Source organism: Dermacentor variabilis, chromosome 8 (genome assembly GCF_050947875.1).
Source record: "Dermacentor variabilis isolate Ectoservices chromosome 8, ASM5094787v1, whole genome shotgun sequence".
Lineage (NCBI taxonomy): Eukaryota > Metazoa > Arthropoda > Arachnida > Ixodida > Ixodidae > Dermacentor > Dermacentor variabilis.
In genome coordinates, this window is record NC_134575.1 from 791,662 (window position 1) to 816,285 (window position 24,624).

The 24,624-nt window shown below is 45.6% G+C and overlaps 1 long non-coding RNA gene and 1 pseudogene across 2 annotated transcripts in view; both read right to left on the reverse strand.

Moving 5' to 3' along the window:
• The window catches only part of LOC142589519 (uncharacterized), a 580,475-nt gene that overhangs the window by 94,138 nt on the left and 461,713 nt on the right, over positions 1-24,624 (reverse strand). The window lies entirely within an intron of this gene.
• Positions 20,806-20,974, reverse strand: LOC142591772 (U2 spliceosomal RNA; annotated as a pseudogene).

Below are 24,624 nucleotides of genomic sequence, written 5' to 3' on the forward strand. Positions count from 1 at the left end.
GGGAGCCGAACCCACAACCTTCGCATTTCGCGTGCGATGCTCTACCAATTAAGCTACCGTGGCGGCGTTTCCCCATCCACTTTCTTGGGTATTTATGTGTACTAGTAGAACCCTGGGAGTGTTAGCCAGCGCCACCACTCATAGACCTTAGCGGCGGACGTGCAACGTCGTTTTTGCCGCAGGCGTCACGAGAACGTGATCTTTTTGGGTGAAGGCAACTGGTCAATAAACCCACATATGCTACCTGAAGGCATCAATGTTGCCGGATGCGAGACCCTCGTTATGTAATAAACGAGAAGAAAGGGGGTTAACCAAGGGGCCCGATTTTTATTAGTCATATCATGAGAAGCCAACAAACACTGACACCAAGACAACATAGGGGAAATTACTTGTGCTGAAGAAATGAAATAAAGAAACGATAAATTAGTGGAAATTAAAGTGGATGAAAAAACAACTTGCCGCAGGTGGGAGCCGAACCCACAACCTTCGCATTTCGACTCGTATTGTTGGCTTCTCATGATATGACTAATAAAAATCGGGCCCCTCGGTTAACCCCTTTCTTCTCGTTTTGTACGAAGCGAGGTTCATCTTCGAGACCGACCACTGTCCTCTGACGTGGCTCAATCAAATGTCACACAAAAATGGCCGCTTGCTCCGATGGAGCTTCACTCTCCAAGAGTACAACTTCCCCGTTAGATATAAGAAGCGATAGTTGCATAGCAATGCGGATTTTGAGCAGGCTAATTTGAAATTTGCGTTTAGTCATCTCGCCTAAATTTTTGGGTTGTTATTGTTAATTTTATTTAAGCCAAGAAGATCACCTCTCATTTAGCAGGACTCCCTTCATGATTGCCCAATTTGTCAGCACGAAATTCCTACCAAATTGGCGTAGCGAAATTCAGCATTTTTTGTTTCTGTACTTATGTTTTCTTCGAAACCTTGCGGGTCTAAAGTGAGATCCAAGATACGTAATCTCGGCGCAGAGCCATGTTCTGGGGTTCGCTTTGCAGTTGCCTGTCCTTGTCGGATGTTTTGGGGTGGTGTCACAGTTGGGCGCTGCAAGCCAATGCGTCCTCCCCCCCACCTTGCCACCAGCCATTCTCTTCCTGCCCAGCGGTTGTCAGCACTGGCCAGTCGATATTTTCCGGGCCATGGAGAAGCTGTTCGACGGTCTGCAAGGGTACCGACCTACAAATTTTCCCAGCCAGCTGCAGCTGCGGAGGTGGCGAGCTTCCGAGAAGCGACCGTGGAACCCTTCCCCACCTGCTGTGGCGACTCGTATTGTAGGAGCGACGATGTGCCGCATCAACACCCCCTCGGCGCCGCTATGACTAAACGCGGTCGGCGGACCAAATATTGTTAGCGGATTCGCTTTCGCGGTCACGGCTTGTTAGAAGCGGTGGAAATCCTGGGAGAAAATGTCTTGCGGCCGTCTCACGGGGCTTAGAAGTCATGGACAGACACGGCGGCCATTGTCTGCAGGGACAACACTGGGATGAAGAGGCGCCTGCTCGGGGCAGGACCCGTGTCTGCGAGAACCCTCTCACCTCGATGTGGTCAGTGAAACCTGTGCGGAAGTAAGTGCGTAAACCCTCCCCCTCAAAGGCGGGTCGGCTACGATGCCTTTGGACGCTCCGTTTGGTCGAACGGCTGTTTTCTCTCACCTAGGGATCTAGGGAGGACAGAGTGTATTTAAGGAGCCGTTGACGGCTCCTCAGGGTGCATTCCTCTTTCAGTCATGTTAGACTGATGAACTGTAACGTTGCAATGTACATACTGTAAATAAATCCCATATTCCTCGTTCTCGATGAGAAGCAGTCTTTCCCTTCAACAACGTCCTCAGCGTGGATAAGTTGGACGACGGCATGGGCCAGCTACCATCTATTTCATGCCAGACTCCGAACATTATAGTACGTAACAGCACTAAAGAACGCTAAATCTAACTTTTTGTCTAATGTACTTCCATCTATGCTAATGACTAGCGTTAAAATGTTTTGGGGTGTAATGAACCCCTTTTGTGATGAACACATAACTCTGGAAGACAGTTTGGGCGTCCATATACCTAAAGAACGCTGTGCTGGCACCCTTAATGACACATTTGGGCAAAATTTTGCAGTTTCCTGCAATGACGCCTATCTCCTACTTGCCAGTACGATTATGTAGTTATGCCTCCAGTGATCATTGATACGGCTGGCGTTGCGAAACTTATTAATTCCCTGAATCAACACTCATTACCTGGTTACGACTCTATTAACTCAAAATTACAAAAAAGAAAAATACCAACGCCGTTAGTTCTGTTAATCTAAAAAAATTTTTCAGCAATCACTAGACATATCTACTCAACTTAGCCAATGGAAAATCGGGAAGGTGGTTCCACTGCATGAATCGGGCAACAAAAATTTAACAACTAATTATCGCCCCACCTCACTCCCAAGTAATTGCTTTAAGAGGAAGCTTTAGCTCGGGCCCAACTCCGACGCGGCCTATTCAAATACATGTAAAATGCAAAAACGTTTTTATGAAATAACCCCTGGACCGATTTTGATGAAATTTGTTGCATTTGAAAGAGAAAGTTAAATCCTAGTGACTGCTGGAAGCGGAATTTCGATTTAGGGCTTGAATTTTCCTAAAACGATTTTCAAATATTTGACCGTTTGAAAAAAATAGAAGCACGTAGTTTACAAATTGATAGCTATGCATCAATAACTGATATCGCGGTTCTGTAAACGGCATCCATTAGATCATTCAAAGCGGACAAATTCAATATGTCATTTTACATCTTACATGAATTTGTTACGTTGGTTACAACGGTTTTACAAAAGTTGTATTTCCCTATGATTAAATTTTTTTATATTCATGTATAACATATCAATTTTGTCCGCTATGGATGTACTTTTAGATGCAATTCACAGAATTGTATTATAATCTTTGGTGGTTGAGTTACAGAGTTGTAAACTTGATAGTTTCGTTTGTTGAAAATTTTTGATTTTCGCCAATTTTTAATAAAAGATTGACGACCTAACTCAAAAATTCGAAACAAACAGTCACTAGATTTTAAGTTTTTCTTTTAAATGCAACAAACCTCGTCAAATTCGGTGCAGTGGTTGCCGAGAAAAACGAATTCTCCTTTTACATGTATTTAGATAGGAGCACTCGAGCTAAAGCTTCCTCTTAAATTGCTTAATTGAACATATACTTTTCGAATATCCTGTTAGCTTCCTTGAATGCAATGCATTTTTCACGCCAGCTCAGCATGGATTAAGAACATTTGCATTTGAAACTCGGCTTGCAATCTTTACACATAAATTGTATCGTATTCTCGATCGTTCATCATTTGAAGATTGCATATTGTCACGTAGTAGTGACGGTGAAGAAAGCAGCACAACTGGAAATGACGGAACTAGCGTTTTATTGAGAGAACTTGTGGCCTTCAAAAACAGGCTACACTCAAAGAACGGCGACAGCAGGGAAGACAGACGGTGATCGTCGAAAATCTGATCACCGGGCCAAGCGCGTCAGCTTTTATACATGAGCCATCGAACGTTCCAGAGTAGTCACTGGTGCCCGCGTGTCTTCCAGAAAGTTCTACACCATTCGCGTAGCGCATAAATGCAATCAGATTACACAAGGTGCAGCGATAACAGACAGCGGATAGAAACATCGATAACATTCCAGAAACTTCCATTACATGCAGGCGCGTCGTCCGGTGAGCGATAACATTTGTTAGACGGTGAAAAGCGCTCAACCGTAAGAGGGTACCGTGTCAATGCCCCCCTCTCAAAAGGCATCGTCTAGATGCTTTAACAGGAGAGTAAAACACAAAAGGACACTTATTAAACAAAATTAACAAAATAACAAAGAATCCAAGGTAACACAGTCCAAAAACAAAGTCCTATGTTCAGCTATGCAAAGTCGCAAAGTTCATCAGCGCTGATAGAACGGCTTAAGTCGCACAACATGTACTACTTCAGGTCGTGAGCGGTGCCACTGTGATAGCGAAATGCCGTCGGGCACGACCTCATAGTCGAGTGTGCCAATGCAGCGGATGATCTTGCAGGGTCCGAAATAGCGGCATAAAAAGCTTCTGGCGAAGTCCTTGTCAGCGTATAGGGGCCCAAACTCAAAAGTGGTCGCCGGGCTGGTACTCGACGTAGTGTCGTTGAAGGTTGTAGTGTCGACTGTCGGTCCTCTGCTGGTTCTTGATTCTAAGGCAGGCGAGCTGTCGGGCTTCTTCGGCGTGCTGGAGATAGGTGGCGACGTCGAGATTCTCTTCGTCGCAGACGTGCGGCAGCATGGCGTCGAGAGTAGTCGTCGGATTCCTGCCGCAAACCAGCTTGAACGGCGTGATCTGTGTTGTTTCTTGCACCGCCGTGTTGTAAGCAAAAGTTACGTACGGCAGGACCGCGTCCCACGTCTTCTGCTCGACGTCGACGTACTTTGCTCGCATGCCGGCGAGGGTGTTGTTCAGGCGCGCTGTGATACCATTCGTTTGCGGGTGGTAGACAGTTGCCCTCCTGTGGCTTGTCTGGCTGTATTGCAGAATGGCTAGGTTTAGCTCTGCTGTAAAGGCCGTTCCTCTGTCGGTGATGAGGTCTTCTGGGGCACCATGTCGCAGCAGGATGTTCTCTGACGAGGAAATCTTCTCACTCAGTTTTTTCACTTGAGGCGACCATGTGAGGTTCCTATCGATCATCACCCCAAGAAACCTTTGCGTCTTGACGTATGGAAGGGTACGACCTCCCAACACTAGTGGGTATTTTTCCATGTAAAACTAAACGCCTATATGACTCTAGTAAGACCCATTCTGTAGTACAGCGCCATAGTTTGGAACCCCCATCAGTCTTACCTGAAAACGAAACTTCAAAGAATTCACAGCCTAGCACTCCGTTTTATTTATTCCCGTTACTCCCGCTACGATAGCGTGACACTTCTCCGCAAAAGGGCTAGCATCTCGACGTTAGAATGCCGACGGCTAACTGCATGTATGAAATTTCTTTTCCTGTTATATCATGATTGCATCAGCATAACTAAACACGTGTACCTAAAGCCACCTCACCACCGCTCCAAAAGAATCAATCACGACTTGTGCATACGGCCAGTTGCTGCTAGATGTAATTTATTCAAATTTTCTTTTTTTCCTCGATCCATAGAACTATGAAATAGCCTGCCCCGCCATATTGTGAATGATGTGTCACTTGATGTTTTTGTTGCGCATGTTGAATCTTTCTTTGAAAATGCTTTCGTAAATGTGTTGTAGCCATAGCTTTCTTGATTATGAGTCATGAATTGTATGATTCTACACTTCTGCACACTTTTTGATTCTATTATTTATATAAGTTGTGTATCTTTTCATTCATGTTCCGGAACACCAAACCTGTTGCACCACCTATTGTACATTCCACTCCTGTCAGAGCCTGAGAAAGGCTCACAGTATTATGAAACAAACAAACAAACAAACAAACAAACAAACAAACAAACAAACAAACAAACAAACAAACAAACAAACAAAAAAACAAACAAACAAACAAATACACCTTCGCTGAAAGCCATAGCAACGCTTTTGTCGGGGGACAATTTCAGATTTAGGTAGGCCGATATATTTGCCAGCGCTCTCTGGAGACGTTGTTGGGTGGTACTGCGGGAACGCGCCGCGCTCCAAATGGAGATGTCGTCCGCATACAGTGTGATTTTGACGCCACGGGGCAGGTTTCTTCTCAGATGAATGTGCTCGGGGTGCTAAGCTGGCGAAGCTTCTTGCAAGATACAATATAGAGCCCTTGAACGATGGCAGCATAACATATTTGAAAAATCCGAAGACTGTTAGCTGCATTGACGTCACATTCGCATCAAGTCAAGTTACTCCTATGTTCGGATGGTGTACAGATTTCTAGACTCGAGGTAATGATCACTACCCGATCCCAATCTCTGCCCTTCATTTTCGGACGTCGCCCAGAAAAACGAAAGTGAAGTCGGTTGACTGGGAAGCTTACACAGCAGCCGTAGACAAAGGGATCACAGCCTCGACTACGAATGCAGAATTAATACCGACGATAGCTCATTGCCTCAAACAAAGTACCCGCTCTGCCACTAAGCATTGTAACGTGCCTACTAACGACGAGGAATTCGAATGGTTATGTGCCATTCGAAGGCGTGCTGAAAGGAAGGCTCTAAGTACTAAGAATACCGAAGACCTCAGAGCTTGTCGACGGGCGCAAAGACATATACGGCGTTACCTCACCAAGCTGGACCGAAAAATGTGGAGTGACTTTTGTGGGACACTGGACATACGACAGCCGCTGAGCAAAATCTGGCGAGTCGTCAGAGGGATTCGTAAAGAGCCGCAACAGCTTTATCCTTTTATCGCCCTCAAATTACATGATCGCGCACCCCTGAAAGAGGTGGCAGAGCAGTACTGTAGGCTCCGTTACAGCGGGGCACAACCTTCTCGGCAAATTGCAAGTCACCAGCTTAATCCACCTCGATCGACCCTTCCTGACTTAGAATTACCATACCACGGCAGCAATCGGCGACGCAAACAAGCGATCATCACCTGGTCATGACGGTGGGAGTTATGAAGCGCTTGCAAATCTATGCCACTCATCTCGTCTACGCCGTCTGGAGTACTACAACGCCTCATGGGATAAATGGGAAGGTTCCCACGGAATGGAAGCTTGTATAGGATTGGAAGTTATTCCTATACTGAAGCCAGGGAAGCAGCCGACAAGTTACGCCTCCTTCGGACCCATATCTCTGCTTAGCTGCGTAGGGAAGCTATTCGAAAAAATGATTCACAAACGATTAAATTGGTTCCTAGAAACTATAAAAGTTTACCTGGAGGAAATGAATGGCTTCCGGCAAAATAGGTCCGCAATTGTCAATGTCATTGCCTTGGTCTCATCAATTGAAGAGGAATTGATCTGTGGAAGCACACCTACTGCATTATTTTTGGACATTAAGGCAGCATATGATTCGGTCTATCATAGAGCAATACTTGACGCTTTGGAAACCCTTGGCTTGGAGGACGGCTTTATGCATGGATTGAAGTCTATCTTCAAGGACGCCAGCTTTTCATGTGTACCCTGGATGACCCCACGACGCTTTATGCCGTCGAGTAGGGAGTGCCACAAGGAGCTGTGCTAAGCCCGGTATTATTTAATTTAGTAACATTCAGGTGACGTTGATTGAGCTGCCTTGAGCGAACGATGAGGTGTGATCAGCCCCCGTGATAGCCGCATGTCTGCCGCTGAATCATTCTTTGTTCGGAGGGATCGTCAGGCACAATAGAACTAACATCCTGAAGTGGTCTGAATGCTTCTTATCACATCGCAGTCAATTTGTAACAGCAAACAGACATAACTCACCGCTTCGAAGCGTGAAGTCCGGTGTACCACAAGCCTAGGCGCCGACTACGGGGGCTCCGGGGCCCGAGCCCCCTCCGGAGTCTTCCTGGAAAGAGGGCAGAGCGCCTGCCAGCGACGCCGGAGCCTCTCCCCCCCCCTCCTACCACCACACACACCTAAAATGCCAGTAACAGAGTCTTGCCACCCACATCATTTGAGCGTTCTTTTGACTTGACTCTACCTTTTTACCAAAAATTTTATTGTGGCTTACTGCATCATTGTTGGCGCGAAGGGGCACTGCTTTTAATTCATACTTTCGCTTTGTTTCTGCAAATCCTGACAACAGGAGGACAAACCCGCATTAGAAACACCAGCGGCGGCTACGTCATTTCTATTTCCTCACTTTAACATTGTTTTAAATTTCTACTGTAAACACCATGCACATACACACTATATTTACATGTACGCACAGGACACGTTTATAATAATTTTGCAAGAGAAGGCGCTAGCCAATTAAAACTTATTTTAACACGTATGGATAGCCTATGCCTAGAGAATGATTATGTTGCTGTATGTTCAACTAGCTTCAAATCGCATTGCGTGCTTTTCTGGCCCTGAAAAATACCTGCAGACTTCAGTGACTCCTTCGGCAGTGAATGATATGTGTTTCAGTATTGCTTCTCTTTCCAGTAAGCAATGCTAAAACTCATGAAAAAAAAAACTCTTCTAATAGTTTACAACATCTTTAACGGATGGACACAATGTCACCTGCGCGCTGAGGTCATAAATATATACAGGGTATCCCAATTACCTTTCATGCACCAAGATTTAAAAAAAGTGCATATTGTTTACAGTACAGTGGAGTAGATGCCAGTAACTTTTTCTTTACTGAGATTTAATTAGGCAATCGTAATTAATTATTTAACTCGAGATACTATGCTAATTATCAAAGTGTCAATAAGGCATTGGTAGGCAGAGCCAAGGGATATCTAATTGCGGTATGTTCAGTGACGTACTAACTGCGTACAAATTTTTTCTGACTGATAAATAATTCCCACGAAATATGAAAAATATCACATGACTACGCTCCCATTCACATCATAAAGCAGCGCCCTCGAACAAGCGCCCTGTGAGTTCACCAGAACCAAATAGAGGAAATAAAGAAAAACATTGAGATCGAGCTACTTCCTCATCTGCCGCGCCTCGGTCGAAGTAACACGTCGCGTTTGAGGTTAGCTTGGGTACTTAAGAAGTCTACAGATTTTATGAGCGAAAGCTTCTATGAATTCAAGAAAATACCTGGTAATGTACACACGGAATTAGGCGAAGTGAAGACGGAACAAAGTCAAATTAAAAGTGAGAACTGTTAAGAGTAGCAGGCTACTTGACATGCACTGCTGGAACTACAGCAATACAGTCGCAGAACCAATCTTGAAGTGAAAGGTATCCCCAGTGTGGCTAATGAATCACTGTCGGCAGTTGTTGCCACCCTGGCAGCAAAAGTGGCGCTGCGCAGGTGACAATGGCTGATATTAATGTCATACATCGCGTTCCAACAAAAACAAAAGCCAATCGAACATTGTTATAAAATTCAAGCCCTGCGCACCCCGTGACAACTTGCTTCAATGTGTAAAAAAAGTCCGACTTACTGCAGCCGAGTTTGCCCTGAAAGAACGTACACCAGTGTTCATAAATGAGCACTTGTGCACTGAGTACAAACTTTTGCTCGCAAAGGCGATTGCCACAAAGAAGCAACACAACTAGACTTATGCTTGGGTATCGTGAGGTCGAATATTAATTAGGAAAGCGGAGAAATCCGATGTCCTCCGCATCTTCACGGAGGCTGACCTAGACCGTGTGGCATCTAATATCCCCAGTGCGCTGACGAATTCTGTTGATAACTGTCATAGATTACATAGACCACACTCACTGCTTCAATGCAATGTAAGAAGCTTAAAAAATATTGATGCTCTTCTTACGCTGTTGGCACAGCACAATAACATGTATGACGTCATAGACGTCATGGAAACTGGGTTAAAGCCTGGCGAAAGTTATTACAAATTACGTTTTTCTATCGTGTCCTAGAATTGCTGAAAACAGAGGAGGAGGGGTGGCATTCTATATTAGAAACTTACTCGGGTATGGGCTTAATTCATTGAATACACCTGCAAGCGGACACACGGACATGTTTTTTGTAGAGTTGGACAACGTAATAATTGGTGTCGTATACCGTGCACCACGAACTGATTGTAGCTTGTTTTTAAATGATCTAGACTAGGTTCTCATTCACCTGACCAAAAATAATAAGGAAGCCGTTATAGACAGCGACATGAATATTGGCGCTCTTAATAGCAAACACACTGAATATTCAAACTTGCTTTCTTCGTATGGGTTCAGTAGCCTTGTCATTGGTTCCTAGCGAATTGCAAGTCGTACTTCAACTTGCATTGATCACATATTATGTAACTTTGATGCCACTGAAAGCTTCTTACAAACTCAATAACCCAGGATGAAGAAGAAGAGTTCTTGATCAGCCGCTATTCCTGCTTCACTCGGGTTTTTGAGTGAAATTTGTGCGTACCGAATTGCCTCCGTGGCGGGTACAGTACAAAATGCAATGACGGGCGTTCCGCCTCCTCTGCCACCAAGGTTGGGGGCTGGCCTCCAAGCTGCAAGTCGGTCTGCTGCGCCCGACCATCCGAACGTGAATCTGCCAATATCACCAAGCTGCTCTGACGTGGACGGCATGGAATCTGACAGTGGAGGTATCGAGGCCACAAATCTTCGGTTGAAAAGAAAACTTCGTAGGACTTCAAGCGTGAGTGAGCTTAACTACAATAAGCCGTCCTCACAGCAAGCGTATACAATCGCCTACATCCCCGTAGATGCTATAGGCAACCTCAATTCCCTCAATAGGCAAACTCTCACTGCCTATCTAGAGAGGCTGGCTCCAGCGCAAATCAGAGAGGTCCGTATTAATCCCAGAAGAAACATACTTACGGTCTATGTGTCTACATAACCCTTCCTCGACACTTTGAGAGCTGTAACTCAGCTAGGAAATATACTAGTCCGCTCATTCATAGTACATGGAGGCAGCACCACCACCGGTGTGATCTACGATGTGGATACAGATATTCATAATGATGATCTGCCAACGCTAGTCTCTTAACCTGTCCATATCACAGACATATACGGTTTTGGACGGTCGAGGTGCATAAAGCTCATTCTTGAGGGAGACAACCTACCAACACACATGAAAGTGGGATATGTGAGGCATCCTGTCCGTCCATACGTCCCTAGGCCATTACAGTGTCGTAAATGTAAGAAAATCGGGCACGTGACTGCTGTGCGCGCGAACAAGACATGTACCCGCTGTGGTGGTGATCACGATAAGCTAACGTGTGCTGACTCTGACTTGAAGTGCCCTAACTGCGATGGGCCGCACGAGGCAACGTCGAAGAATTGTCCAAAATTAAAGACTGAAATGTCCGTGCTAAGGAAAAGGGTGCAAGATTGATCTACAGCCAGAGAAGCGGTTAACAAGGTACACCGCCGCCATAGGCGCTCACGTAATAGCAGGAGGAGATCAGAATCGACATCAGAACAACCTTTACTCCCTGAAAAGTCGTCACGTGCTCCTGCTATTCCTCAATTGCCAGGACCCCCTATAGCCCCGTCTACTCTTCTGAACACCAAGGGCACTACTATATGGGCTTCCCTGTCATCTTGAAGTACAGAAGTGCAACCGGAACGCCAGCATGCACGTGAAGCTTCGTCGTCGGGTGGGCAAATCAAGGCAATGCTTGTACAATTGGTTCATTGCTTGCGAATGCTGCTGATAGGAGTTAAGACGCCGGTTGCCAAGGCTGTGGTGAAAATCCTCGAAATGGTAGGCCTGCAAACAGATAGGGGACTGCGAGGCAAGACAAACATCCCGCTGGACTGCCGAGAAAATATAATCATTCCCCCCCTCCCTCGTAACATGCATCCCATATTCAACACGGAGAGGAGGGAAAAGAGAGCAGAAGCACTAATCAAACGCTTTGATTCAATGGACAGCAAGTCGGTTGCGTACGTGGACGCGGCAAGTGGCAAGTCGGGTGCGGTGGTTGCCTCGGTGGTCGACGGCCGAGGTGCCCCCGTATCGGCCGCCACCATTAGAAGCCGCAATTCGGAAACGGCTGAAGAAGTTGCGATAGCGCTCGCTTGCGTGGGAACGGAAGCAAATTTCATAATTAGCGATAGCAAAACGGCCATCTGGAATTTTGGAAAGGGTAGGATCTCGCCGGAAGCGGCAAGGGTTCTGGCCAGTAGACGGCTGAACAGAAAAATTAGCCTAATTTGGAGCCCTGCACACACGTCCGTTCCTGGCAACGAGGCGGCCCACGAGTTAGCCCGAGCTCTCTACTTCGAGGTGGCTGTGGAACCTCCCGACTGCCGGAACATGGACGAGCGTCTGCAAAATTATACGGAGATTGTCGAAAATTATCGGCTACGCAAGAGACTGGTGCCACCAGCGGATAAAAGTCTAAAGAACAGAGAGGCAGTCGCATGGCGGCGCCTGCAAGCTGGGAACTTCGTAAACCCGGTCTGGGCATACCATGTTATGCATGATAGAGAAAACGATGAGTGCAAACACTGTGGGGCGAGAGGGACACTCGATCACATAATCTGGGAATGCGCTAGCTCACCAGGCGCTAAAGCAAACATAAATTGTAGAGAGGCCTGGGAAGCCCTGCTGCAGAGCGAGGACCCTACTCCACAGCAACACGCCATCCGCCTGGCGGAAGAAGCCGCGAAGAGTCAAGGCCTCTTTGCTTGCTTCTAATCGCGGAGGTTCCAGCCCCCGTCCCCAAGGCCTGTGTGCCGGGGACGGGGAGTAGGGGACTCCTTATCCGGCGGTACAATAAAGTTGCTATCATCATCATCATCGTCATCATCAAACGCACGCCGTCTACTAGGTCGCCTCGGAGATTTTAAACACAGAGCGCTCAAGTATCGATTTACAGTTAGTGGGATATGCGAGCCGAATATGACATCGATATTTAGACTATCTGGATGCGAACAATTCGCGTCTGAGACAAGCGGAAATCCTAGAAAATTTTTGCTATGCGTGCGATGTGACCGCACGTATTCGCCAAGCCAAGTTCAGGTGCACAACAGCAACGAGTACATTTATATAACACTGAAGCTCAAGCGCCGCACAATCTCGATCATTAGTGGCTATATTTCTCCCAGGGAAAGATTTGACTCTGGACACCTGAAACTTGTTCTTGACTCCAGCCAAGGAACTCATGCTATCGCAGGTGACTTCAACGCGCACAATCATGGCATGGTCTTATGTACCTACTTATGTACAATTGAGATGGTTTGCCAAACTCCCAAGTTCTCATGCGCGAAGCACCGACTGGGATGCGTTTCGAAACAAGCTGGAAGAGTTCTTCGACAGTATGGTTTCTCCGAAAGAGATTGAAGAGCGTATTACAGCAGCAATGCTCTCGACAACACGCATCCTTCCAACATCAAATTCAAGAAAAACCGCTGACGTTATATATGAAGAGCTGCAGGCTGTCCGACGTCGCGCCGAGAGGAAATACAGATGAACTAAATTGATATCAGACTTGAGGACGTCTACTATACTTAGACAAGCTCGACAGACAACGTTGGAGGTACTTTTGCACCAGTCTGTACCCAAGAAATCCATTGTCCACGATATGGCATGTTATACGAACGCTGCCATCTTCTCCACAGCAACTACGTCCCTTCCGAGCTTCGGATATCATCCAGATGCACAGTGAGAAGCACATCGCGAAGGACTTCTGTTTGCACCTCTCCGGTTCTGCAACGGCGGTAGCTTTACTGCTGTTACGGTTGGCGTCTAGCACCCCGTGCAAAATGGATTCTCGACCACCATGCCTCATCTAAACGAAGTGTGGCTTCTTATTTCGCCATGGTTGTCTCGAGTGTATGACGGTCTGGAGGAAGACCCGCAGTGTTTACAGGCCTCTTTCGTGTGTTTGCTACTTTAGAGGGACCCTTTCCTCGAACCGTCAAGCTCTACAGGGGAACTTCCGCGAACCAGCAACGCGCAAAAGAGAAGGATAAGCGTCTACAATCCCGGACCTGCGGCTTGGTATATACGGAGGCGGGACGCTCTTTCCTTGCTGCAGGCTTGGTATATACGGAGGCGGGACGCTCTTTCCTTGCTGCAGGCTTGGTATATACGGAGGCGGGACGCTTTTTCCTTGCTGCAGGCTTGGTATATACGGAGGTGGGACGCCCATCCACAAACCAGACTCTGTGCCTGTCACGTGACGTTTACGGGAGCAAGATGCCTCCCACGATTTTAGAGAGCCTATTTAAGGGGCTCCGAAATTTACTTTTGAACACTTCATTCTCTTATCATCTTTCACCAACCTTTGAATAAACCGTGCAAGTTTCGCACTAGAAATCGTCTCGTCCTTGCCTGGTCGCCATGGCCTACCGGATACCTGAAGCCCGCCTACAACGCCACGCTACCCAACAGTAACGTCGGTCGAGCTTCGATAAACAGGCTTCGCTACAACTCGGCAGCAGTACGATACGCTACGCTACCCTGGAGTAGGCAACGCTGCTCAGGTGCACTGCTCCGACAATGGACGATCGTGTAGGTCTCCCATTCACGCTGCAAGAGCTACATGCAGCGATTTCTTTTTCAAGACACCCAAGTGCGCCTGGGCCTGATGGCATTATATCTATTCTACCCTGCGCCATCTAGGCTCTCGAATGGCTGAAGAGCTTCTGGCTTTATATATTCTTGGGTCTCGGGAACTGTGCCTGCACACTGGAAGACAAGCAAGATCGTGACATTATTGAAACCAGTCAAGACACCCTATGCTATCCTTTCCCACAGACCCTGTGGCACTTGCCTGTTGTATAAGAAAAACTATGGAACGCATGGTTTTAACGCGCCTGCAGTGCTTTTGGAGTAGTGTAATATATATTCAGACGCGATGGCAGGTAACCGAAAGGGTATGTCGTCCATCGACAGCCTTATTGACTTTTGACGTTATGACTGTTGAACATCAGAAACGTCGCCGTCGATTGACGGCAGTTGTCTTTCTTGATATCAAGGGTGCTTTTGACAATGTTCTACATGAGGCAATTTTAAGTTCCCTCGAAGAATATGGCATTGGTGGCCATCTGCATCAGCGGATAGCCAGCTATCTTCAAGAGAGAACGACATTCATGACAACTCTAGACGGTGATAAAAGGAACCATCCCGTCTATCGTGGGGTGCCTTAAGGAGGTGTACTGAGCCCAAGTTTATTTAATGTTGTTCTCGTTGGACTCGTCAAAGAACTCGCAGGCACAGTCTCGCTCTGAGTGTACGCAGATGACATCTGCATTTGGGCCACGAGCTTAACGCTCTTGCAAGTACAAACGAAGCTACAGCATGCGACGTCAATAACGTCGACATAATTAAACAGCCGTGGACTGCTGCTCTCACCCACAAAGAGTGTAACCATGGCATTTACACGGAGGTCAATGGCCTGCTAATCCGTTATTATTGATGGGAAGATTATACCTTCGGTAACCCGCAACAAATTTCTCGGAGTCACCATCGACCAGGACTTATCTTGGTCGAAGCACATCTTTGCATCAAGAAAAAAAGCTGGGCAGTTTTACTCAAGTCATTCGACATATGTCTGGAAAATCGTAGGGGCCATCCAAATCATGTCTTCTGCAGCTTTACCAAGCAGTTTTTGTTGGGTACCTCCGCTACAGTGCGCCTGTGCTTTCTCGGATTAGTATATGCGCCGTACGCACACATGAAAGTGCTCAGGCTCGCGCACTAAGAATTTGCCTAGGATTGCCACGATGTTCTTCTACTTGGGGCACTATTGCAATGACACGCGCGTGCCCAGCTCGAGTTTATCTGCAACATGAGCCAGTGCGAGTGCATCTAAGGCTATTGACTAGACACAGGACTCATCCTCTGACGAATATCACAAGCATACGGCCTGACGCGACCTACTCAGAAGCCGTGTTGTCGCAACAAGGTCTACTGCCGCCGGGCTTCGCACCGCATGACGTACCGGAAGTTACACTGTGGACGATGGCAAAGTCGACAGTGAGACTCTCAATCCCCGGAATAACGAAGAAGCTGAAAATGCCGCTTACTGGGCTCAAGCATTTCGCGCTATCCTACATTGCTTACATGTTCGGATATACAGAACAAGTTTTTGGAGGTGGTTCTGTCACACAGACCTCTTTCGTGGAAGCTTACACGGCACCTGGAATCGGGATCACGCAACGATTCAAGATAGGACACAAGCCATCGTCAACAGCAGCTGATTTGACCGACGTTCGAAAAGCAGTCCGCTGCATACTGCTACAAAGTCTCGAGGAATGGACAGTGTTGTGTGACTCAAGACCAGCAATGCAACTCTTAAGCAATTACATGAATCCCAGAACCGCATATAATCCTCCAGTTTATGACATTATGGCTCTGCTTGCTGAATTGTCTCAGTCCGGGCGTACCATCGTGCTGCAGTGTATTCCTAGCCATTGTGGAGCAGCTGGAAATGAACAGGCTGACGCGGAGACAAAAAAAGGGGCACACTGATGGGAAGATTATAAAACTTAGTTTTTTCCGGCATGACATGAACGCCCTGCTCCATAACTCAATCAAAACCTCTATGGCGCAACAACGGGACAACTCTGAACACCGGCATGAGCGCCTCCATAGACTTGACACTAGTCCACGATTCCCGCTTCGACTTCGGTTGCGGAGAGGCCAGGAAACAGTCATCCAATGACTACGACTCGGTGTGGGGCACACTCACCGGTACCTTCACAAGATTGGACGAAAACGAGACCCTGACTGCAACGTCTATCACACTCCCGAGACAATAGCTCACATACTTTGCCTGTCCCCTCAATATGCGGCCGAGCGAAGGACACTTAATTCTAGTGTTGGCTGCTTGGACTCCCGCCGCTTTTCGGAAGATTTTAGGCGCGTGCAGAAAAGTTGATCATTCCCAAAGAACCATTAAATCACTTTTGAACTTTCTATGTGAGACTGGCTTAGACAGTCGTCTCTAGAACCTAGAGACGTGAAGACAGTGCGAAACGTATTTGCGCGATAACATTTCGTGTGGACAAGATTACTCCTGCGCGTATTGTGTATAATGCGCGCATCCGCGTATAGGACAACATGTGAATAGTAGTTCATTGTACCACATCATAATCACCTGCCACTTACATTTCCTTGTATCTCCCACTTCCCCTTACCCCGGTGAGGAGTAGCAGGTTAGAGACACGCTCTCTAGGCCGACCTCGCCTCCTTCCTCTTTCTTAAAATATACTCCAACTCCTTAAAGCCTTTATGGAGACTACGATACAGGTCCTGCTGACCACTTACCGATTGTGTTCCCATATTGTCTTCAAGATACATATTTGAACCGGGCAAATTTTTACAGAAGAGCAAAGCGAATTGATAATGAAAAACTGTCACTGTCGCTTTCCAACATATCGTTTTCTGACTTAGACGACTTAAACGCGAACATGCGCTGTTCTATGCTAACAGGAAAACTTAAAGGTACAATTACAGAGTGCACTAAAATAAAAGTAAGAACACGATATACGCAACCAATATGCCCATGGATGACACAGAGCGCACTGAATCTAATTAAAGCGCGAGATTATTGGCATACTAAAGTGAAACGATATCGATGCAACACGTACTACTTTAATCAATATAAGGAACGCGGGAACAAAGCCTTGGCAGCAATGCGAATACAGAAGAAGCTTTACTACAGTAATCAAATCAACGAGTCATCTCACAATTCGAGAAGATTATGGGCTACCATAAATTCTATTATTAAACATACAGTTTAAAAGCAAATTCTTCCATCCATAACTACAGGACGCGATGCTTTATCAGTAAGTGAACAATTTATAACCGTCACTTTTGTACGGTTGGAACGGAGCTTCTTTTGGCCATGCAAAGTAGGTTCGAGCCATCTTTGTTTGCTCGGAATTCATGTTCTTTTGGCTACATAGGTATTTCAATCCAGGAAGTAATGGCAACTACAAATCTATTAGACAGAGGAAATGCACCTGGTGTCGATGCTATTGCTGTTTCCGTACTGAAAAATAATATAAAAATCTTGGCACCTACTCTCGCTACATTGTTTAACGAAGCATCGTACACGGGCATATATTCGAAAGTATTAAAGTTAGCGAGAGTGACGCATGTTTATAAAAGTGGGGACCCCAGTGATTTAAGTAGTTATGAAGCTATATCGGTATTGAACTGCATATACACAATTTTGAGAGGCTGCTGGCTAGTAGAATAACATAATTTCTATATAAAAATAACATCATGTCCCCGCGTCAACACGGCTTTCAGAAGTCTCGATCGACAACTATGGCATTTTGTCTAACTGATGTAATCAATGAAGTCTCGAACAATAAGGAAATATTGACAGGAGTATTTTTATATATAAGGGATTTGACATTGTCGTGTATCACATCTTATTCATAAAATTGGAAAGGCTTGGATTTCGATCGAGGGATTTCTTTAGACTTTTTAAAGAGCTATTTCGATAGCCGTAAACAAGCGGTGGTCGTCAATGAGCACATATCAAGCCTCTGACATTACTATGGGCGTACTACAAGGATAGGTACTTGGGCCATTAATATTTCCAATATACATCAACGAGCTTCCAGGCTGCCTAAATGAAGCACATGCGTTCATGTAGGCTGATAACAGCGTTTTTTTTTTCGTTTTTTAGCCAGGATAAAATTGAAGAAAAGAAAAAAGAAAAACAGAGCTTCTCATCAGAATTTTTCTGCTGCGAGGCGACTCCTTTCAAGATATCTAAATGTTTGGCCAAAAGAAGGAGTTTTGGATTCTGCGAAGCACCTGGATACATCCAAGTGGTGGCAAGGACTTCGCTTCAGTCAACCCTCGTGGCCCCTTATCTGTCGCGTACTGCAGATTTCCCCTTCTTCTGCGGCATGTGAAAAACAAAAAACTGGCCCGAATTAGGAAATGTGCACAACACCAAGCTACGCAACCGGCTCGCAGAAGATCGCATGCAAAAACTTGTATACGTACACTCGAACCTCAATGTCCAAAAGGCTTCGTCCGCTGTTCAGCGAAGCGTTGACGCGTGAAGCGGAAATGAATGAGACACAGATTGATACAAATGTCGGTATCGACGCTTCGATGTGAAATCAATGCCTCGTCGCGAAATTGTGCTTAGATTTTGAACCCGGAAGCTCTGTTGGGACTTGTGTGATGCAATAATGTAACAGTTATGTTCTTTTCAATGTCAGAGAAATAAATGTCTCGAGTTTTTTATAGCTTTCGTATTTTTTGTATTTTCTGAAAAAGAAAAAAAGCATGAAAGAAACCAGTTGTTTCGACGCTCCTCCAAATTTCGTGAAATTTTACATCTCTAAGCACGTCACGTGTGAGGCAAGCACGCCACGTGACGTGGAGTCGCGGCCAATCGGAATTTAGAAGCCGTTTTGTCCCTACAGACGCCACCGGCTTCTTCGCTCAATGGGCCATTTGGCACTTTCGCATCAAAATATGGTTCCCTAATCATGCGCACATGCGGTTTGATTTGCCCCATGTGACTCAGCATCCTTGTTTCATTCCTGCTATTTCATTCCTGCTACACGCGCTTTCAATTCTTTGCCAAGAGTTTCACTGAGGCGTGCACGTTTATGATCGCCCAGAGTGGTGCTGTGTTTTCTTTCACTGCCTGAGGCATTTTCTCTCTTGAAACTTCGAAGTGTCAATACTCTTTAAAAGTTTATTTCTTCTTATTTTTGGCTGCTGTTTCCCCATTTGCTTGATGTTAAACGGCGTCTTTTTTTAGTTGTTCGATTGTTACTTTAGCTGTGTTCTCCTGTTCTCGCTAGATGTTTTTTTTACCCCTCTCACGCAACACTCCAGTTGAAGCCTTTGAGGTATGTGCATAAACAGATAAATACAGAAGTGCGATATCTGTTCTTGGTGAAAAGTTGCGGATTTGTAAACTTCGTGCTTCACCTTTTTTCAAGCTTTCCAATGTCAGGCAATCTTTGGGGAAATATTCAGGCCTTAAATCAGAATTATGCTTCGAAGAGTGAATAGAATTAAACTTTCTATCTAAAATGCAACAAGTTTCATTAGAATTGGCCCACGGGTTATTTCAGAAAAGCATTTCTGCGTTTTACTGTGTATCTGACTAGGCAACAGCGAAGTTGGGCCGAGTTAAAGCTTCTTATTAATTAAGTACCATTTGTGTGCACAAGTAGTAAAAGCAGCGCAAGATTGTAAAAGAAAAAGCGAAGCTGGAAACTTCTAAACACGATTTATAATAATGCAGGTGATCAATTTGCATGAAATGTGGCTAGAATGCAGACCAATGTTCCCAGAAGAAGTGTAAACCTTCAAAATCCTGCTGCATGGGTGGCATACCCTCAGAACTGGGTAGAGGGCGCGCATTGAGACACCGAACTCAGGACCGTAGCGAGCTTCCTACTCCAGCCGGGATTTCTTTGCGACGCTGCAATGACGATATTTAGCGCCAGCTGTTTGTGTTCCAAATATTCTTTTGATTCTTCTCTGGTTTCTCAAAGCGATCTACTACCGAGTTGGAAGGACGCCCAGCTCTTGTAGATCTAACCTTCTCGAAGACTTTGTGGCCCTTGCTGTGCCACAGTATGGCTATGGAAGTGGCCATGTCCACAGCAGTGCGTGAAGCAAATCTTGTTCTGAGGCACAGCAACCAAATTTTGCTGTTGAGACACTCAGCCGCACATTGAGGTTTACCCTGATTACAATATCTTTTCGCTTGTCAGCCTCGCATGTGTAGGAAGCACGTAGTCTTCGCCTGATCACTGGTGAAAAGTGGAGAATGAGCGGGCGGTTACTGAGCCAGGACTTGTGCCCGCTTTTTGTTACACCAGGAGTGCTCACTATTTGGACAAAACTTGTGGTTGCAAGTCTCATCCATCGAGCACGAATGGAAAAATGCAGTCTCTGCATCCACCACTCCTAGATTAGGGCCATTTCTCGCAGACTTCTGGTTGGAAAAACGCCTTGAAACGCCTTGAGTTGTTTACGCATGAAAACAGAATTTAGAAACGTAATGCTGCAATCAATACCTAAAAGAAACCTTTTTAAGCGAAATGTGCAATTTCGGCTCTCATCCTATCCTAAATTACAATAAAGAACGACCACAGCCGATGTCTATATATGTAGTTTCGCAAAACCTTCACTTGCCAAAGTGCTGTGTGTGAAGTTCACCAGAACATTTTAACAAAAAATAAATTATTCGTTTTAAGTCCACGATCGCGGGTGCGCGCTCTGCAGTTCTCCCCTATGTTGACTTGAACTCGGAACCAATGCGTTGTTCCCTGTTTCACAGGGAAGCTGCTTAAGGCTAGGGTTCCGTACATTTTTTATCTGCGCGAGAAAGAACCGTGGGTAGATTCCGAAGGTAGAGCAAATACCGGGCCGACCCGCGGCGAAGAAGACTTCAAGCACTCCGCCAACTTGCAAAAATAAGTTTAGCATATTCGGTACAACCCGTATCAGATATTAAGCTGATAAGAACAGATACTACACTTGGACCCGCGTCGGCCATGTCTACGTTCACACCGCCCTCTATTTCTCGGCGTTCCAAGCGCTTGCGTATCTACTTTCTTTTCCTTCCGCTCTCCCGTGGTGGCGGTTCCATTGAAACGTCATGCGTGCCCAGTTGTCTCTCGGGGTGGCGGTCCCGTCGTCCACGCGAATGTGTATAACAATCGCGGTGAATGCGTTCATACTTTTGCTCAAAATTCTGTGTCAACTCTGTGTCGTGTGCTAACAGCTTCGCTGGTCATCCACCTTCACAGAGTGAAATTATTCATGATTTTTTAAGTGTCGTTATACGATTTTCTAACCGCATTTATTGGTGCCAGCGCCACAAGTGTACGCTTTAGAAACCGCGCCAAGCACTGGTCAAATGCATGTGGTACTGCCGCTGATTTGTGTCACATGTCAGAGTGGGCTCGGCAACGCAACTGCGATGGGCTTCGCTCTAACTCATCGCCTTTTTGCCGTGGTGGTGAACCTTGCCCTGGCCTGTTTTTCGTCTACCTACGCCTTAACCGGACCCGAAGTACCAAGAATTCACCGTTCACTTCCCTCGGACTTACCCCCTCTCCTGTCTGATCCGTTACCAGCAGAACGATTGCCCGCGCCCTTGCACAGCAGTCCTGTAGTGTGTTCTTCAGAGCATCCAGTCTGCGCACCGGACGGGCCTCTTGGATCACAAGCCAACAGATCGCCAACAGCATCAAGTGAAGAGGATAAAAGGCGCGGCGCGCTCGAACTGCTCTTCAGTGGGCTCGGCAACGCAACTGCGATGGGCTTCGCTCTAACTCATCGCCTTTTTGCCGCGCAGGTAACGAATTGCTTTTCTTTATACGCCCCCCGTACTCGCTACCCTGCGCTCTTAGCGTTGCCGAGCCCACGCTTTTGTTTATCCATTGCATATGACTGTGCCGAGGTTGTTCTAGCGCTGTTAGTTCTGTCGGGTGATGTCGAACTGAACCCAGGGCCTACTCTTCGTTCCGCAGCCAGTCAAACAATTGGTAATGAAGCAGTCAGCGAAATAATGACCGCGCTTGAAGAACTGAAGTCAGGACAGTCATCGTTACTTAATGAAATAAAACATATCCACGCCAAGTTGTCGCAAAATGACAAAGCGTTTGAAGAAATTCGGAACCGCCTCCTAAAAATTGAGCAGGATTGTTCATCTGTTCCCGCACTGAAAGAAAAGTTAGATGACGTTGAAGCTGTCGCAAACGAAAACGCAGATAAGCTTTCCCAATTTTCGTCAAAAATGGATGCCTACGAAGATAATGCCCGCAGATCAAACCTTCTATTTTATGGCATAACCGACAACCCGGATGAAGCTTGGAACAAAGCCGACGGTTTGGTGATTCAACTCTGCAAAACGAAGCTCAAAGTTGATTTGCAGCCAGTTGACATTGAGCGCGCTCACAGGATTGGGTCTTTTGATGTAAACAAAACAAGACCTATAATTGCCAAGTTCGCGCACTTCAAAGTTAAAGAGCGCATTCTAGCAAACTCAGGTAAACTGAAAGATACTGATTTCAGTATATCACCTGACTATTCACGAAACACGCGGCTCGCACGCAAAAAACTTGTTGCATTTGCAAGACCTCAAGGCAAACATAAGCTTCGTCACAACAGGTTAATAATGGACAGCTCCACCTATGTATATGATCATTCTACGGACAAAGTAATCCAACGACCATCATAGCTAAAATATGATCCCGGTGAACAACAAAAAAAAAATGCCTTCTTTCGATTTTATATACCAACATTAGAAGCCTTCTGCCTAAGCTCGACTCTGTTTCTAACCTTATTTCCACCACTGATAGCAACGTTCTTATTCTAACTGAAACTTGGCTAAACACAACCATTGATAACACCGAAATTCAGATTGCCTTAACCGACTTCGATATATTCCGTTGCGATCGTGATGTGAGGCGAGGAAGAGGAGTGTTAATAGCCACTAACCGCAAGCTTCATTGTTTCACAATTGATATCTCCTCTCCATTAGAAATACTGTTTCTGTGCACTAAAAATTCACACCCACCCTTAATATTCGGATCTTGCTACCGACCTCCTGATTCCGATTCAAGCTTTGTTGCATGCTTCCATGAGGCACTTTGCACTCTGGCACATTCTTTTCCTAACGCGCCAATCATTCTGTTCGGCGATTTCAACTTTCCAGCAATAGTATGGTCTGACATAGCACAAACATTATCGAAGCGCAATGCAGAAAGTGAATTTCTTGACACGTGTCTTACGTTTGGCTTATCCCAGCTCATCTTCAATCCAACAAGGCATATAAATCAATCGTCCAGCTTGCTCGACCTCTTGTTTGCCACGCATCCTGACAACTTTTCTGAGATAACATTTTTGCCCGGGCTTAGTGATCATGCTGTAATTCACGCTACTTATTAATTTCATATAACATATCCCTCCAATATAAGAAAGATCATAACGCTCTACGACAGAGGGGATTATGTCGCGTTCAATGAAAAGTTAACTCAGTTCAGTTACTCCTTTCTTGAAACATTCACTTGTCGTTCCGTTGAAGATAACTGGTTAATGTTTAAATCCAAAATGCAAGAACTAACGAGAGCCCATATTCCTACCATCACTGTAACTGAACGGCCCTCATCCCCTTGGTTTAATAACACATTAAAACGCCTGAACAATAGAAAGAAAATTCTTTATCGTATCGCCAAGCAATCTAACATGTCGCGCGCATGGGAAAAGTACCGCTGCATTGACAAAATGTTTCAGTCACAAGCTAGCAAAACTAAGCGATCATTCTTTTCAACCTCACTTCCTGATATGCTACGTAATAACCCTCGTCAATTCTGGAAGGTTGTCAATCCATGCCCAAAGAAATCGATAAATATACTTGACCAAAATGCCGTCCCTATCCCTTATACTGAACTTGCAACAACACTTAATTCAACATTCTGTTCAGCTTTTACAAAAGAATCTGAAGGCAATCTTCCTTATTTCCCTAACCCTCAATGTCCTCCCATGCCTACCATCACGCTTGAACCTCATGGCATTTGCAGACTAATAGAATCCTTGAAGCTAACTTCATCGGCTGGCATTGACGGAATTAACGCGAAAGTGCTTAAGAATACAAAAGATGTCACTAGTGTCATCTTATCACACATTTTTCAACAGTCACTCTCGTCTGGAGTGGTGCCGCAGGGCTGGAAGACAGGTAAGATCATTCCAGTCCCCAAAAAAGCTTCTTCAACGTCATGTCTTGACTACCGGCCTATTTCCATTACCAGCGTTTGTTACAAACTGATGGAGCATGTAATCTTTTCCCCATCATGAGATTTCTAATTTCTAACAACTTTATTCATCATAGTCAGCACGGATTTCTTAAGAATTTATCTTGCGATACTCAACTTGCGCTCTTTATAAATGACATCAGTTCCCAATTAGACCTTAATGTACCCGTAGACTCATTGTTTTTAGACTTCGAGAAAGCTTTTGATAAGGTACCTCACAACCGTCTTTTCTTGAAACTTTCAGTCATGAATCTCAATCCCTTAAGAGGAAGCTTTAGCTCGGGTGCTCCTATCTAAATACATGTAAAAGGAGAACTAGTTTTTCTCGGCAGCCAGTGTACCAAATTTGACGGGGTTTGTTGCATTTAAAAGAAAAACCCAAAATCTA